We start from the raw sequence: 17,710 nt of genomic DNA on the forward strand, positions 1-17,710 counted from the left end.
GTTTTTACCAAATTCTATAGTCTAAATCTGCTCCTTAGTCGCATCTTTTCGGGGTTGCTACAGCTCTAGGGGGTGGTAACACAGCTAATATAATTACATTACTAAATCAGAATACCGCAAAGTATTTTGTGTCGGCGGGGGGATCTGGGGAAATGAGAAGGGTTCAGTGAATGCGCATGAAACTGGGGGTTCGGTACCTCAAAAAAGGTTAAGAACCATTGATCTAGACAATCTCTTAGTCTAAAGATGGCACGTCTGTTAAAGAACTACATTTGTCATTGAAATTCTCTTGCGAAAATAAAGCAAAATGGTAGCTTTTTTGAACTGCAGTCGGGGGGCCACACGGTGTTGTTCCAGGAGCCGCATGTGGCCCTCAGGCCACATTTTTGGACACCGCTGCCATAAAGCAACAACACCTCATAATCTAATCAACCAAATCTTTGACTACTTTTGAGCTTTACATCATGTTAGAATGTTACTCTCTCATCAAAACATGTTGCCATGATTCTTTTATGTTTGAGAAATCACTTGATCTCCATGGCAACCATTCAAACGCCTGGGTGGACTTAGCTTTGCCTTTGAGGATGAAGCTCCTCCTAAAAGTCATATTTTCAAAGTTTCTGAGCTTCCAGCTCACAGAGCAGCGCTACCCCACTCAGCTCCTTCAGACTAGCCAGCAGCAATTAGCAAACACCTGGCGAAACAGCTGAGCATCTGCTGAGCTCATCATAGGAGCCATTTCTCAAAGCAACGCCGGTTAAAAACGTTGTTAAAGGGTTAACAGAGGAGCCTTGTAGTTTTGTAGCATTTCAACTCACATTTATATTAGAAGCCAGGCAGAAAATACTTGGTGAGATTTTGTGTTTTTGCAGTGCAGATCCCTCTGCTGTGTGAGTACTGTAAAACYTTTTATAGTACTTTAATCAAAGTTTTCTGTCTGTAACTTTCTAAATGTGTAGTTGTTTGTTGAASAACGTGAAAACTTGGACTTTCCATGAAAGAAGATGAAATAATAATAACATGGAACCAATAAAGCTTTCCAGCTCAGCGTGWCTTAAAACTCAACTTTATAACCGACTGAACATTTCCCATGATGCTTAGCGGTATATATTTTTATAGTGTGGTCGAGCTTCATAAAAACGCCTCAAAATGAAATTCTCTTCTCTGTGAGATATTTGCGCTGACCCCGGTCGGCCTTTGATTAGTGTGTTCTCCAGCTCGGGTCCTGTTGCCCTTTCCTTTTATAATCCACATTTACTCTGCACTCACAGAAATATTAATATTTCATAAAGACCAGTCGGAGGAATCTGAAGATGAATTCTGCATGTGCAGAAGTCAACATGCTCTCGTCAGCCGTAAACTGGGCCAGTGATGTTTGAGATGAGCTGAGGGTCCAGCCAGAGGCTTTTCACATTTTGTCTGACAGAATGAATCGAGTATAATGGCTGCTGGACGCACAATGTTTGTTTATTTAGTATTTAACTTTCCATAAAGGCGATAAGAYGCTTAACAACAAACACAGGCTGTTTGTTCACACAGGTTAAAATATGTCTCAACTTTATTCTGAACTRTTTTATGACATGTTTACAWTCTCTATAATGTTTAGTATGTTTGATATGGTATAAAATATTTTTTTTACTTTTTGAAGTGYGTCTGCTTTTCTCACATTCCCAGAAACCTATCAGGTGTTGTTCACGTACAATTTGACGTATTTTGGGGGATTTTATGAGTTGGACAAACAACAACATAGTGAATAATTTGAAAAAAAAGACAAGATTACATCACAGTAAAATCTGAATAGTAGCTCTAAAAAAATATGGATGAAACAACCAAAAATAAAGTGGGGTTTTTTTTGTCCTAGTAGAACGGACATCTCCCRTTTTAGACCAATGGGATTTATCACCAAATTTTACAAAGTTAGTTTCCAAATGTAGCTTTTTGCTGCAGCTATGAAGCTAAATGTGTTAGCTTAGCGCTACCAACCGTCATAAAACAAACTTTTAATGTCGTACGATCCACTGGAAGAACATAACGGTTTTGTTCCCCCAACAGAAGAATCCCCAAATTGTTTGATTGAAATCAAAGCAAGCTAAACTTTCCAAATCAATGCAAAGTTCATGTAGAGCCACTCAAACAGCAGATGGAAAAACTGATGACTGCCAACACCGTTGATCCTGATTTCACACCAACGAGGGAAGAAGGAAGAGAAGCTCTGTTTGATTTTTGGCTGAAGCAGATCACATGTTGGTAAAATAATGAATCTCAGATCTGCAGGAGAGTGTTATCTYCCTACATGAGGAAAAATAAAAACGTCACTTTCTTTGAAAAATCAGCTAGCATGTTCAGGAGCGACTAAATCAACCTCATTCGGTCTCATTTACACCAACCAGCCTGAAAACTGACCTGATCAGTCGGGGTGAGGAAATTACAGGTCCTGGCAAGGACAATCCGACATGAAGCGTTGGTTAACTCATCGTGCTAGATTAATTAAAATCACAGCTTGCTCTCCGGTTTAATCAAGCGATCACATTGCAGTAGATAAGAACTGGTGTTGTGCCAAAACGTTCCAGGTGGAACGCCTGTTCTGCAGGTTTCTCTCGTCTCTGAGCTGCCTGCACCATAAGGGGCGCCTAAATAATGTTCTGCAGGTGTTTTTAATGCTCAGCCTGATTGGAGCAATTAGACTGACTGTAATTATTCAGTATAAAGCCCCGACTGTGAGACGGATGTTCCTATTGCTCCAGTTCTGCTATTTACATAAAGACTTCTGAGAGCAGAAAAACAGAAGATTTTCCCCTGAAGATGTTCTGGTTCTGCTCGGTCTGACTGGACGTGATCAAGCCAACAGTGTTGCATAAGRCACATTGTTCATGGTTCAACGTTTTTGGGGAATATTTTTGCCCCAGGATTTTGTTAGAGGACATCAGCAAGCAAACAAGATCATGAAGACTAAGAAACATGTCAGCTGGATTGAGAGTCTTCTGGTTTAGGCTGGCAGGTAAGAAATGCCTCCAGCTGAAACCATGTGATGTTATGTTTCATAATATTTCTTTTAATTGCTCACAGCTTGTGAATTAGGTCATAAATCAACATAAACGTAATGGAGAGTTGATGACCCAACCCTTAAACGAAGCAGCGATGCMGTTTGATTCTGTTTGGTGGACTAACTTGTTTYCAGTGTTTTGTTCACTTGTTTTCTTTTCTGTAGCATTTTGTTAGCAAAGCTAATTATTTCTATGTGCTCCAGCTAATTTACAAGCTAATTATTTGCTTTAAGAACCATTTTTGGTAGTGTTAGCTGAGATCTAGTTTTCAAAAACAACCCAGACGCTAAGTTTTKTTCTGGYGTCTGTAAAACGAGWTGTTTCAAAAACCTCCCACTGTGCTGTTACCTAGCAACGSCGGGCTCAGCTCAGCTCGTTACCTAGGAACCACGGCAGAGGTTCAGTGCATTTGGTTTTACCRCTGTAAGCGCAGTACAATGGCTGCTGGAAGAGGAAAGTGGCTTGTTGTTGACYTATCATCCAGAAACCACTTGCTGCATYCTTGTTGGTTGTGCAGCAGGCTCCACTTCTGCTTTTCAAAGATGTTTGGTTGTATAATTGTGCATCTGTTTGCAGCCATTTTCATGTGCGAGTGTAAACRTTGAGTTGGGGGGGCGTGGCCAGCTGCAGCTTATTTGRATTTAAAATAAAACARATGCCATAAAACAACTAAAATGTCATTATCTAAGAATGATTTTGTGCTTAAATGTAATCGACATGTTTTGTTTAGGCCACACAGACCTAACCTAATCTGTTAAGGAAGCATAATAGATCACCCTTAAAACCAGAATGAAATTAATGCCATTTAAATCTGTTTAGTGTTTGTTCTGAGTAATAAGATTTAARCAGCCATATTATGTTTGATAAATAAAGATTTTAATCTGTCAAAATCTGGTAAATCTCTAGAAACAKATAATCCTCGGTGAGAGCGACCAAGCTTTGTAAACACGCCAGTGAGGGACGAACACGGCAGGACGGTCAGAGGAAGACTCAGTCTGCTGCTGAACGGTGGAGCCGGAAAACCTGCCAAGTTGTTTCAGGAAGCCTCAGCTCTCAAAAGATTAAGAGGATTAAAAACAGAACCCGGTTTGGTCCAAACAGCGGAGCTTCAAATGGGCGGCCCTCGCTYCGGCAGTGTTTGGACAACGTCCCCGGGGACAAACTCGCCGCTGTCTCTTCCTCCCATTTCAAATAAGCTACAGAGGCAGATCAAGATCCTCGCTGTTTGTTTGTTGATGATCAGAGTCAAAATGCAAAACGTGTGCCAGTCGGCACTGGCAGAATCAGAAAACGGGCTCTGAGGTTTGTTTTTCAAGGTTTCCAGGCCTGCGCTGATTCAGCCGATCATTCAGAGCGTTTAGTGACTCAGCCGCTCTCTAAGTGGCTGTTTATGATCCCCAGGTGACTAATGATGCTGCAGAAACGATCCCTCTGTTAGTCGCTGAATTCAGCTGATGAGTTTCTGAGTTTCCGCAGCATTTCGCTCCTCACAGATGTGTCTCTTCTCCTTGTGACAAAGGCTTCATGGACTCCATCACCATAGTGACATGGGAGACGTTTCACTTGTGTTGTTGCTATAACAACACAAGTGTTTATTTATGTGGCAAACGATATGAAAGCGACTCCAGAAAATYGATTACATGAAGAAGTTGACTGTAGACCCATGTTCTGGCTCCGCGCAGCAATCAGACGGGATACATGCGGATGTAAACTCGCTGCTTTATCCCTTCGTTTCTCTCGTCTTTCTTCAACGTAGCGTTTCCTTTCTGCTGCTATCCGCTGCGGCTAATTGAAGTGTTTGCATTGAGAGACCTGGGGAAGGGCTTCTTTAATGAAGTGTGATCTCATTAAAAGATACAGCAGCCGCTGTGAGCACAGAGGGAAGAAGAAAACATGCGGGACAAAGGACGGGAGGCCACCGAGAGCAGCGGCGGATTGTTCTCCTCATAATGAAACGCCGATGTTAACAATGTGCAAATTAAGAAATTAAAATGTGAGGAATGAGCGCGCTCGTTTTAATCTGCGTTASGGTTGTTGTCTTACATGCGCGGCATGGCTGATGTCTGCATCTGATGATGCATTCCACTTYCAGCTAATGACAGGAAACTGAGTTTTTAAATCTTTAATCTGTAACTACGGTTACAGTCRCTTATTTCTAATAAACAGAGAGAAACAGCAGCAGCAGTGGATGAATTAAAGCAGCTCCAACCTGCTTTGTTTTGAATAAATAAATCTTGTCTACTGGCTACTGAAGTGTTGACTGGTAACTAATTGAAAATATTTTATCTTAATTGACTTATTCCAGTGGAGGTAAATAATTTCCACTCAAGACCAAATTGTCTTTTGGCCAATTAACAGGTGAAACTTAGCAACATTATGTGGCTAATTTAGCAAGCTAAATATTTAGCTAATATCTAGTAAATTGGACTACTAAAAGCGTTAGCATTGAACTTAGTATTTAGTTTGAAGCTTAATATTTTACTTGCTAACAAATATTTGGTTGGAGCTAAACAGTTGAATTACAAACTACGTCTTTATTTATTTTGATATCTAAATATTTAATTGTCAAACTAAATATTTAGTCTACAAGCTACATATTTAGCTATCAAGATGAATAAGCTAAATGTTTAGTTAAAAGTTAAGATATTTAACTAACAAAATATTTGGTTTGGTGCTGAACTGTTAAAATACACATTAATGTATTTTGCTATCTAAATATTTACTTTGTAGACTACATGTTATATTTATAAACTATAGTAAGATAAATATGCTAAACATTTAGTTTGCAAACCAAATACTTAGTTTGGAGGCTAAATATTTACCTTATTAATTAAATATTTAGTTTGAAACTGACATAAATGAATAAATAACATTCAACTTTGGAAAAATGAACCTCCATTTTTGTTGGTAAATTTTGACTGTGCAACTTTACAAATTRCCCAGAACACAAAGTCAAGAAAATGTACATTTACTAAAAATAGGTCACAAAATATCAGCGCTARATGACCTTTAACCTTTGACAAACGAGGGTCATGTAGAGCCTTTGAATCTGTGGTGTCTAGCTGGTGGAATGGGCTTCAAACATGGCCGACATTTTTWAAATGAATGCATAAGCGGCAGGCATTCCAGGACCCCAGTCTCTGTCATGCATTATTTTTGTACCGTTAACGTATTTGTTGCATTTAATTTGTACGTGTATTTTATCATAACTCCGCCTGCTGGTGTTGAGATGCAAAAAGCAGTTTGAAGCTTTAGCTCRAGTGAAGCAAGATAAACTGAATCAATAAAATGACTAAGAGGTTAAAGAAAAGWTAAGAAAGTGAATGATTGTTTGATATATGTGCGATATTTAATTCCCAACCCAGGGTTTCCATGTGGCGGCCATGTGTTTGAAAACCTTYCTTCATGACCGTGACAAATCCTGTCACCACCAGCGTGACTTCCTGTCCCTGCACTCACACATTCCGGCCTTCACGTGTCAGCGAGCCGACACTCGATCCTAATTGGCCACTTCTGCAGAGCCGGTGTCGGTTCTCCTGACTGGGAGCGCCTAAATGCCACCTGTGAAACCCGAGACTCATTTCTCCCTGGGTGGGGGATCAAAAACGGGCAAACGGCAACAACAAGCGCTCCGGTTCTGGCCCAGGCATGGCGGACGCATCAGAAACCAACTCCGTTTTCCGTCCTGAGAAACTCGCTCCTCTTCATCAAGCACTCCCCATTCCAGCCTGTCAGCGATCAGGGAGCAGTCTGTGGTCCCACCTAAAGGCTCGTATGTACAGCGTAAATACTGCAGGCTTTACGGTGCCCCTGATAATAACGTGGTTATGACTATCAGGGGAAATCCTGGTGAGTCCTGCTTTGGCTCAAGGTGTTAAAAGGCTGCAAGTGTCGAGACGAAAAGCTTGTCTGCACTTTGTTTCAACCACTTTCAAGAGCACGCGTGGAAATACATGAGGATCAGCTGTTTTTATGTGTGAATGTTTTAAATCCAGATACAAACTGTGACCTAAAAGTAAATGGTCATAAACTTATCCTATAAAAGTCGACTGGAGATTTTTGTTTCCCCGTGTGGCTGAGAAAGCAACACTATTTCAAGTGTAGAGTCCTCATATCCAATTTCTCCCTTTTTCACACTTGATTCGAACTCAAAATCCTCCTCATGTTTCCCTGTTGAGTGGGTAAATTTAGGATACTGCCCACATCCACAGCTCTAATTCCCACCGGTGCAGCGAGTGTTGCGTCAGGATCTCCACTTCACCCTAAACCTTTTTAAACCGCCATCAAAGAAGTGAGTTTTCACTTGAGAAGTCTCGCAGCTCTCCCAGAGGGCTTTGAATGTGAGAACGACAAGGAAGTGTTGAGTTTTGTTGACAGTCTGAGTCAGAGACACGGCAAAGCCGAGCTAAACATAGTGTTTCTGTTGACATGCAGTGGTGATTATAGCACCACTCTGCTGAGCTGATAGACAGAAAAAGTTCACCTTAATTCAGACTTTTTTACGTACATCTGTCTATTCCTGACAAAAGTCTCTCATGTGGATTTTATTACCATGCCAACTTTATTTATAAAGCACTTTAAAACAACCACAGCTGATGCAAAGTGCTGTACATTAAGACACAACATAACAATAAAATAAATTAAAAACAAACAAACATACACTTTAAAACCTGCTGGAGTTGAAAGCCAAGTAAAATAGATGGGTTTTAAGACGAGCATTTAAAAACCATCCATTAGGGTCCAAATGCTTTTCTTTGTAACCTTAAAACTTCTCTGCACAAAATTACAGGTCACCTCTGAGGGAAAAGACTTTTTGCTTTGCCATTAAAAGTGTTTTTTATGCCTGACAGTCCAGTCGACTCGGTTGGGGACCAAAGATTCAACATTTGTTACATTTCCAGCTGCTGCAGTTTGTTTTCACACCTCACTGTGTCAAACAAACCAAACACTTTGAAAAACCTGTTCCCCTCCTGGCCTGTGGGGGCGCTGCACCAAGAACCGCTGAAGGAAATGACAAAAAAAAAAACCTCTGAAGACACTGAGCACAAAATGTAAACACAACGTAAATTGTAGCAGTTGTAGGATTTTTCTTTCGTCTTTGGTAAAACACCATGAGACTGATTATTTCAGATTATTTCACTTATAACTAGATATTTTTCGCATGTTTTTAGTGCAACAACAACGAGAGAATTTATTTATTAGTGTCTTCAAAATCAGAATGATTGATGATGTCATGACTTTGGAAGCTTCTGATAGGCTAACTGATGGATTGGAGTTAATACACCTGTGGATATATTTTAAGGTCACATCCAGGTTTTTCATTCCTCATCTCAGCGTGTTTTCACCTTTTACTCTCTAAACTAAAAATCGTTTAACATCTAATTTTTTTTTTGCCAGCATCCTGCAGGATTTTTAAGCTCCTATTAATGCAGCATAACTTGTCAACTTTGTGATAGTTGAGGCCAGAATGCAGCTGCTTCCTCTCAAAGCTTCACAGTTGATTAAAAGTGGAAGAGCTAATTTCAAAGATGGCCTGATCTCCTTCTGACGATCATTCAAACCGATCATAATCATGAAGATATTAGCCCGTTGGGCTCTTCAATTAATACTCGCACAAAGTGCGGATAAAATTTACATGATGCAAGTTTCATGAAATCTCAAGAACTTGCAACAATCAAAGATCTAAACAGCCCCGATGATTTTAGGAGTGATGGTGAAAGCCATTACACTGGTTTGAGCTGAAAGTAGCCGCAGCGTCCTCTAGATGTTCTTGCAGAGACAAGGACAAATTAAACATTTACCTTAATGGAGGAGGAATAAAAGCAGGATGATCTGTGGCTGCAGTGAAAGAGGCATCCAACTTGATCTGACACAGTCCTTAAAAGAAAGCAGCTATAAAAAGATGATTATGAGGTGATGAGCGAGAAGCGGCTGGGAATAAAAGTTGAAAAAAAAGTGCTGCTTGGTCATTAGCTCTCTTCCTGAGAGCTTGTCACGCAGCATAAAATCATCTGAGGGAAGCGGTAGTTACAGGACATGGCGACGGTATCCATTCAGGAAATCTCCCACAGATAAATAATGAAACAAGATGAATTATTAAATAATGTGTCCTCTCTTTGGGGCTCTTCTGGTCGGTGCCTTGGCGTGATGAAACTGGCTGAAGGAGGAAAGACGCTGCTGAGAGGTCAGATCGCTGCGTCGTCTGATTCTCGCCTCGTTCAGGTTTTATTTTCATATTCCTGAACCTCCATCATCTCCTACAAACTGGCCTCATCTTCACAAATGTCCTTCTTAGTGGGATCCTTGAAGGTTGGTGAATCATGTCTTCATTATGCACCGAATGGCACCAAACACTAAATTACAGCACAATAATCTATTAAAAGACCATTTTTATCACTTTAAATGTTGGTTTTTATTCCCCAAAGTCACTTTAAGCTAGTGAGGGTTTTGTCTTGAATATAATGGTCATCAACAAATAACCGTAAACTTGATGCGCTGCAGTAATATTAAAAGAATCAGTGTGACCTTTTCTCCTTCGCCAGATTGTCTTTCTTTACTTGTAAAACTTTCCTGGATCCTCCTTCAGGTCTTTTTTCATTTCTCACGTTTGAACATTTCTTCCTCGGCTCCCCTTTGAAAATTCGTGTGACTTACATTTTCCTCTTCGAGACGCATTTTTTGACTGATGCATTAAATGTTATAACATGACAAAAATGTCTTGTTGTAAGTGAAATAATCTGCCAATGAACATTTTCATCACAATGAAGGAATTGTTTACTTAAAACAAGCTCTTATATCTTGCTGAAAAGTTTCCTCTTGTCTTAATAGATAGTTTAACTAGAATTAAACCAAAATTACTGGGTAAGATTTTGTGGTTTTGCGGTAAGTATATTCTGGAAAATACCAGTTCTTACTGGTTTCTGTGTGGATTTTTTCTGGCTTACAACCTGCACTGGTCATCTGGTCAAAGCGTGAAGGGAGGCTACTGTGCACCATGATTGGTCAGAGAAACACATTTTCCAGAACAGATCGCCACATGAGATTGGATCTTTTATTATTTCCTACAGTTCAAATGGTGACCAGGGTTGTGAAAACCTCCCAATCTGGACTGGAGCTGCAATTTTCCTACCTCCCAGTTTATGTCAGCTGATTGTGAGGCATAATGAAAAAGTGTAGATCTGAGAACGAATGAGATTTGATTCCTGCGTCGCCCACTTCAAACCAGATCAGCTCACATCTCCAGTCTGCATGGAAACCAAATTCATTAACCAAACCACACCTTTTCTTCTGCTTGTTAACTTGTCGTTGAGTGAAACCCAACCTTTGGGTTCATCTGTAGCTCTTTGCTTTTTTATGCTTCTCCTTACAGCTGCTGCTAAAGTCCTGCTTTGCTAAGAATCTGAGATAAATAACCGTCCACTTTAATCAAAGAGGAAAACATTAACCAAACTTCTTTCACTGGCCAGACCCACTTCACCTCCAAAGCGAATTTCCATCTCGGCTCTTTTGAGTGACAGTGACTCTGATGGAGAAGGATCGGGAGGCCACAGAAGTGGAACGGGGAAATGGGTCACCTTCTCCGCTGCTCCTCCACCTCATGAGTAATTTAGCAGAGCTGCTGTACACACTGCGGACTGACAGGCAAACAGAAGTCATATTCTTCCTCGGAGCAGCACGTAGATACCCAAACACACAAATATTGAAACACTGTGACCATACAGAGCATCAATTATTTCGTTTCCCTCAACCGTGGAAGAAAAATTATTATTCGGGCCGAGTTACACTTTGACCACATTTGTTTTTGGAGCGAGCCGTCCCAGCCATGCTAATTCACCTGGAGAGCGTTCAACTTTCCAAAGTGGACCTTAGAAACTGTTATAAAATTAATGGGCTAAATTAGCCCTGGGTTTCTCCCAAGCACATTTGTTCTGCTGCCGTCAAACCTATAACAGGGTGTCTGGGACAGCTTGCATTTTGAAATAGGTGCCAAACACGTTTTAAAGCAAATATCAAAGCCTTCTCTATGGCAACACGGTTAGCCGTCAGCAGCCTAATTAAAATGCTGCGTTTGCTTTGGAGGGAAAGATGCATACATCAAGAAAAAAAAACCCAAAAAGAAATCACTAAGCRCAGTAAGAAACACTGAGGTGCCTGGCAGCTTTGTAATGGTCTCACACTTGTTTGGCTACAAAGTCAATCCCCGATCAGCCAAAGCAAACTCCCCAAGGCCAGCCTCTTTCTCCTTACACCATCTCGGCTCTTGCTTCGGTTGCTGCAGCTGCATAATGACATCAGATTACTCAGAGATGTCTCACAACATGCCGCTGCAGCTGTTGTGTTTCTTCTGTAAAATATGCAGAAGAAACTCTGGGACTGTTGCGTTCGCTCAAGTATTTACAGCTTTGATGTTACCTCTGTGTGCGCATTCAGTTTGCACTTTCTGTGATCTGTTTTTGAAGACAGATTTTTTGCTTTAAAATTCATTTAGCAAGAAATTTCATGGAAAACTAGTGGTTGATCCTCACACAAGAATGTACATCTTCAAGAAGACATCATGTTTGGATTTTTTTAGTGTCGTATTAACTACACCTTTAATTTTGATCAATTGAATACTTGAAATTTAATACGCGAAAATTTTTAAGGGCATTAATATATTTTTTTCTGCCAGGAACTTTTGTATTCCCATGTTTCTGGTACGCCTGTAAATCTGACGCGCAACCAACATCCACAAACAGAAAAGGATCATAAGGTCGCTTCTCTCTGCCCACTGGGGGTCAATCTTTTCTTAAAAAAACTTTATGTTTAGATGAAAGTCATCCGCAGGAACTGAATTGGTTTTAAGAAAGTAACGGTGTCCGTTGTTCTAAACTGGAAGTTCTGGTCCAGTTTACTGACGGGTCAAGAAGTTTCTGAAACTCTGAGGTCAGTCTTTGGTTTTTACCCTTAAAATAGACCATCACCTTCCTCTTGACATCTCAAATTTAAACGAGTACTTCGTTCCTTTTAGTGATCTTTTAGTTCACCATCTTGATTCTTTCAGTAAATATTATCCCTGAAATATAAAAATCTTCCCTTTTTTGCTGTTTTTGCTTTACTTCCAATAACATGAATTTGATCTGATTTCTGGTAACCAGTCTGACTAGATGAGTTATGAACATTAAAGTTTGACATATGCTGATCACAGCTGCAACAGAATCCAATGGATTGTTGAAAAAGGAGAACTTAATGGAAAACGTTGACTTTGCTAACAACAAAGGAAAGAACATCCATCAGTTATACATAATTATATATTTATGTTGCATGTTTATTATTATTCACTGAATTTATCATAATTGTACATAATGGCAAAAGGATAAAGTGAAACATATTTAAGTACCAAGCATGATTTGATTTGAAAAGAGGAAGAGTTTTATTTTTGAAAAGTTATTAACAGGATCTGGTTTTGTCTTTTGTCGGCCATTTTGTTTTTTGTTGCTAGGATACCAACAAACGTCTGTTTGTTACGTTTCTTGGTCAATAAAAACTGAACATAAAATGTAAAATTGGGACAGAAGTAGAAAGAAAAAAAAAGTTGAAAAATTGATGGAACAAATCTCAAATGTTGAAGTTAATTTCAGAAATGTTTTAGAAAAAACGTGGGAAATTTTGAACTCCTAAAGTCCAAAAATGTCAGTTTGAAAAGTCTAAAATTTGCACAAAAAAGCATTACTTTGTGATTAACCTAAAAAAAAAAAGTTTCTTCAGAAAAAACAATTTTCCACCTTTGAAAATCAAATATTTTGTACTTTTGAATCTCTGACATTTCCAAGATTTTTTTTAGAAAATTTCTGCGATTAATCCCAAAAGTTCAGAGTTCTTCTCGCAAATTTTCGACTTTTCCAGGTCAAAACATTCCAAAACAAAACTTTTTTAGGAAATTTCTGAGATTAATCCCAAAATGTCTGTGTTTCTCTTTCAAACTTCAACTTTTGGAGCTCAGACATTTCAACGTTTTCTCAACATTCCTGAGTTTTTCGGTGGAGACTCGCTCCTCCTTTTTATCGACGGCGGCCATTACTCCACCACTGAGCATGTGAGCCTCCGCTATGATTGCAGAAGATTTCACTAAGTGTTAAAAAAAAGCAGAGATAAGGAAGACATTAGCTTCTGTGATAAAACAGTTTCCACTGTGCACAGTAGCGCATATTAAAGTACATGTAATGTTTGAACTACTAGTTTTAGAAAATGTCTTCGGTTTTAGCAGATTTAAGCTCGGGTAGTCGTGGTCCCTGATCCCGTAAACAACAGGAATAAAATGTTTTGGCCCTGGCCGCTTCACGCTGTGAYGGTAACGTTATCACTGCCATGTTCAGGTTTTCAAACTGGGGCTTTGAGGTGCAGAAAAACTCAAATACTCCACAATTATTTCATCACTCTTACAGCTCACTCAGCGGTGAGGCTCTGTTCTCTGCTGTTCTTCCTTTTCCTGACAGCAACGGACATTTTGTCCCAACTGGACTTTCTGCAGGTCCAACAAAGGTTAACCTGGTTAAAACCATCACTGAAACATCTAAAGATTACACTGCCTCATGTTCAGTTACTATACAGCATATCTAAGTAAATCAGTCACGTGGAGACGTCCACTTCACCTGATTAAAATACCAATCAGCAGATCAGAGAAAATATGAACTGTAAAAAATGTTTTCTGACAGAACTTGACTCGGTTTCCTTATTGTATCAACTTTTACTGTCAAGTTCAAAACATTTAAGAAAAACTATTTCTACAACTTCAACTTGCCTCATCTGTCTTTAGCAATTAAACTAAAACTTAATTAAACTAAAACGTAATGAAGAACTTTATTTAAAAAGTTGCCTCAACTTATTTATAAGTATTCATATTGTTTTTATATTGTTACATCAAGTTGACTTGCCACAAAATTTTAACAAGTTGAAATTAAATTCTAAGTCAACTTTGTAATGTTTTTTTATTCTATTATTTTTTGGGGGGCAACTTTAAACATTTTAATATTTTGTTGTAAATTATTTTAGTGAGTCTAACTGATAAACACAAAGGACATTTTTCAATTTTTGTTCACCAAAAAACATAAATTCAGTCCTAATTTTTGACAATTCTTGCCTTCGAGTATATATTTATATATATTTTTAATAAAAAAATATTTTAGATTTATTTTTTAATTAAAAAAATGTACAATATTTTAAAATTATTTCAGAAAAATAATCTTAAACTTTATTTTCTGAAAAAGTTTTTCAGAAAATAACTTTTTCTACATATTTTCTGAACTAAAATGCATCCATCCATCCATTTTCTTTCACCCTTGTCCTTCAGTGGGGTCGGGAGGGTTGCTGGTGCCCATCTCCAGCTAACGTTCCGGGCGAGAGGCGGGGTACACCCTGGACAGGTCGCCAGTCTGTCGCAGCTGAACTAAAATAATTAGAAAAAAAATAAACTCTTAGAACTGCTAATAAATAAACCTAACTAAAATGTTGAGTCGCTTTCTTTCCAACTATCTTAGAAACTTCAGTGTTTCCTCCTGATCAAATGTTTTAGTCGTCGAGTGTCTCTTATGCTTAAATAAGAGTATTTTAATGAATAATACATGGAAAACAAACATTTAATTCACTTAATTAGATGGGATTCAGCCAAGATTTATTATCTCCTTTATGAGAAAGCAAGTCTAAAAGCTTAACGTCACAGCTTTGCAGCAGGACGATCCTTCTGATGAAATTGTTTCCGAGACGCAGAATAAAAGTTGTCCTTTTCATGTCAGTAATAAATGTTGCTGTCTGTTTGATAGTCATTAAATCTCGATGATATCGGCTCTCAGGACCTTCAGCTCCAGCCAAACTCTCTCTTTCTTCTGAGTGTCATTAGTCGGCCATCCTTCCTTCCCTCCTTGATGGCCCCATTTTATCTTAATGGTGCTTGGTGCAATGATACGGAGACGGTGATAGGATTATTAGCCACAATTAAGGACAGGGTGGCTAATGGCTTCCAACGAGGCATTAACTAGAGGAGCGGAGAGAGGAAGGGTGGGGAACATTGGCTCACTTTATTAATTGGATACTTTACATTTTAATGTTGATGCCTGCAGATTTTTATGTTTAGTTTTTCTTTATCTTGTTTCTTTATTGGTTTCTTGGTTTGCGTTCTGCTGACCTTTTGCTTTTGTTCCAGTTAAAACACCAAATTGTTTGTTTCAGTCAGTTTTAATTTGATTTATTGCTTACTGCGACAGGCTTTCTAGTTTGTCTCTGACGTTAGTTTAGTTTGAGATTTTCAGATTTTTCCCTTCTTACCCCGGTTTTGTCACCATGGTAACCTGATCCGGATTGGAGATTAAAGGCGACTCATTATGTTTCCCTGAACAGGTTAGCGTACTGTAGGTTTATGGTCTATATAAAACATGTTCACTACATTTTTTGCRCAAAATTATTCTTAGATCATAAGACTTTAGCTGTTTTAGGGCCTCTTGAYGCATTAAATTCAAATAAACTGCGGAAGGCCACGCCCCTCCTCCCCCCCCGACTCAGTGTTTTCAAAATGGCTGCAAACAGATACGCAGTTATACAACTGTGCAACTTTGAAAAGCATAAGTAGAACCTCCTGCACAGCCAACAAGAATGAATGCAACAAGTGGTTTCTGGATGGCAAGCCAACAACCAAACAGTTGTCTTTTCCAGCAGCCATTGTACAGCGCATACAGCAGTGAAACCAGCTGACCAAACATGCTGGAGCTCAGCTGRGGTTGCTAGGCAACGGCTCAGTGTGACTCAACATGAAACGTGTTTGTTTTTTTGTTTTCAGTTGTTCTGGAACATGTCAAATATGTGGAAAACGCATCGAAAACCTTTAACATTCTGTATTTTTTTTCCTGGTAATTTCAGAAGGGATTATTTAGACTTCTAAGAGCCACTTAAGTAGCCATAAACAATGCTCATAAACCCCCCAGCGTTAAGAGGATTATGTTTCCTTTTTTATTTGCTAATCAGGCGACTCACAACAYTTATTTTTTGCCAAGTGACACAAGAAGACGAAGATGCTTTCAGTGAAAACTGAAGTTTCTTGACTCGTATCCAGAGGAAATATTTGGAAAAAGCCACCTTCTCTGCGTTCTCACATTAGAATTAAGGCTCGAGTGTTAAAAACAGACTCTCAGAAGTTTTTTAAAGCATTGTTGTGAGACGCACAATGTGCTCTTTGTGCCGCAGGTGGCTTTGATGCCGAGACGGCTGGTGAAACGTTGAAGCCATTGACGGAGGTGACTGACACCTGAGTGTGACGTCTCTGAGGACGAAGCTGAACTGAGACGGCTTCTCAAAGCAGCCGACTGACAGAATARAGGGGAGATAAAAACACAGACGGTCTGCATACCTGGGCAGCAGGTATTTGCATTTGACATTTCAGGCCTTTCAAAGAKGCTCTTCAGAGCTGAAAACTGTTGCATCAAGACGAGAAAGCTGAGAAGGCTGAGTCCTGAGTTTACGCCCAAAAGTACAAAGTTAATGTTGGCAATCATTTTTAAGAGTTACTGCAGTTTCCTTTGTCTTCTGGGTGAGATCTACGGAAGACCAATAGGACCAAAGGAAAAAAAAAAAGAATTCTGACTTTTTTTCCTGCACAATTCTGACTTTAAACTCAAATTTCTGACTTTAGTCTCCAAAATGCCACTTGTCTTTGCCAAATTCTAACTTTTTCTGTCACAATTCTGTCTTTAATCTTATAAATTTTGTTTAAAAATCTTACTCTTCTTCTCAAATTCTGATTTTTTTCTCAGATTTCTGACTATTTTTTTCTGCAGGATTTTAAGCTCAGAATTCAGATTTTAAAAAAAGTCTGAATTCTTTATTTATCTCAGTGGCACTAATCTGCTTCCGTAGAGATCCAACCAAGAAACAGTTTGGCCAAAATTTATTTTCTCTCAGGAATTTGTATTTTATTATTTGGAAGAAGTCTTGAYGYGTAATGTAAAATGTAAAACATCTCCTCTAACAGCAGCAGATGAACTGAGCCAAAGATGGCTGCAGCAGCAGACGCTACCTGCAGATGAAGCGTTTTAAATCCAGTCAGCTGCCAACGGGTCCAACCAGCTTGTCACGGTATGTGAGAGCAGCTAATTAAATCCTTTAAACTTCCTAAAAAAATAAAATTAAGTTATCTCTTGCTGACAGGTGGTGGCAACAAGTGAAGCCTTGAATTTCTGACTTTGGCAATGCGAGAGCGGGAGACGATGAARACGCTCTGAATTCTTTTAATCTCCTTGGAAAGCAGCAAGGAGATGAGAAAAGAAGGACGAGATTATCGAAATGCTCCGTTTTGTCATTTTGGACAGACCCTTCTGGAAGCCAACTCAAGTTTCTGGTTTACTAAGACTTTAATCAAACAAACCCAGTTACTTTAGCACAGAGGATGGTTTCTCCGTGTAAACCATTTATTCCCTCTYGTACCTGTTGTTTTTCCTTCAGTCTAGTTGTTTGGCTCTTTGTAATTTCTGCTGAAAAGCTTCATTATCAGCCAACTGAAAGCTCCAGAGCCGTCATTTAACCCAACATGGAGGCTCTGATGCTGAGTTTGTYACGTAAAGGAAAAATATTTCTCATTCTCTCTATTGAATTTCAAGATTTGTGCAAATCCTGAGTTATTTTCTTCCTGTGTTTGATGCTGGAAG

The 17,710-nt window shown here is 39.2% G+C and overlaps 1 long non-coding RNA gene across 3 annotated transcripts in view; it reads left to right on the forward strand.

Moving 5' to 3' along the window:
* LOC103461807 (uncharacterized) overlaps nt 1-17,484 on the forward strand; it is a 20,239-nt gene extending 2,755 nt beyond the window's left edge. For 2 of the 3 annotated variants that reach the window (XR_001777589.1, XR_533210.1), the window contains 3 exons: nt 16,254-16,427; nt 17,038-17,141; nt 17,214-17,484. This is a non-coding gene — a long non-coding RNA (uncharacterized LOC103461807). Of the gene's footprint in view, nt 1-11,821; nt 11,967-16,253; nt 16,428-17,037; nt 17,142-17,213 lie in introns of those variants that run through there. The other variant, XR_533209.1, reaches the window with a different exon arrangement.
* The last annotated feature ends 226 nt before the right edge of the window (nt 17,485-17,710 follow it).

The sequence above is a fragment of the Poecilia reticulata genome, linkage group LG2 (genome assembly GCF_000633615.1).
Source record: "Poecilia reticulata strain Guanapo linkage group LG2, Guppy_female_1.0+MT, whole genome shotgun sequence".
Classification (NCBI taxonomy): Eukaryota; Metazoa; Chordata; class Actinopteri; order Cyprinodontiformes; family Poeciliidae; genus Poecilia; species Poecilia reticulata.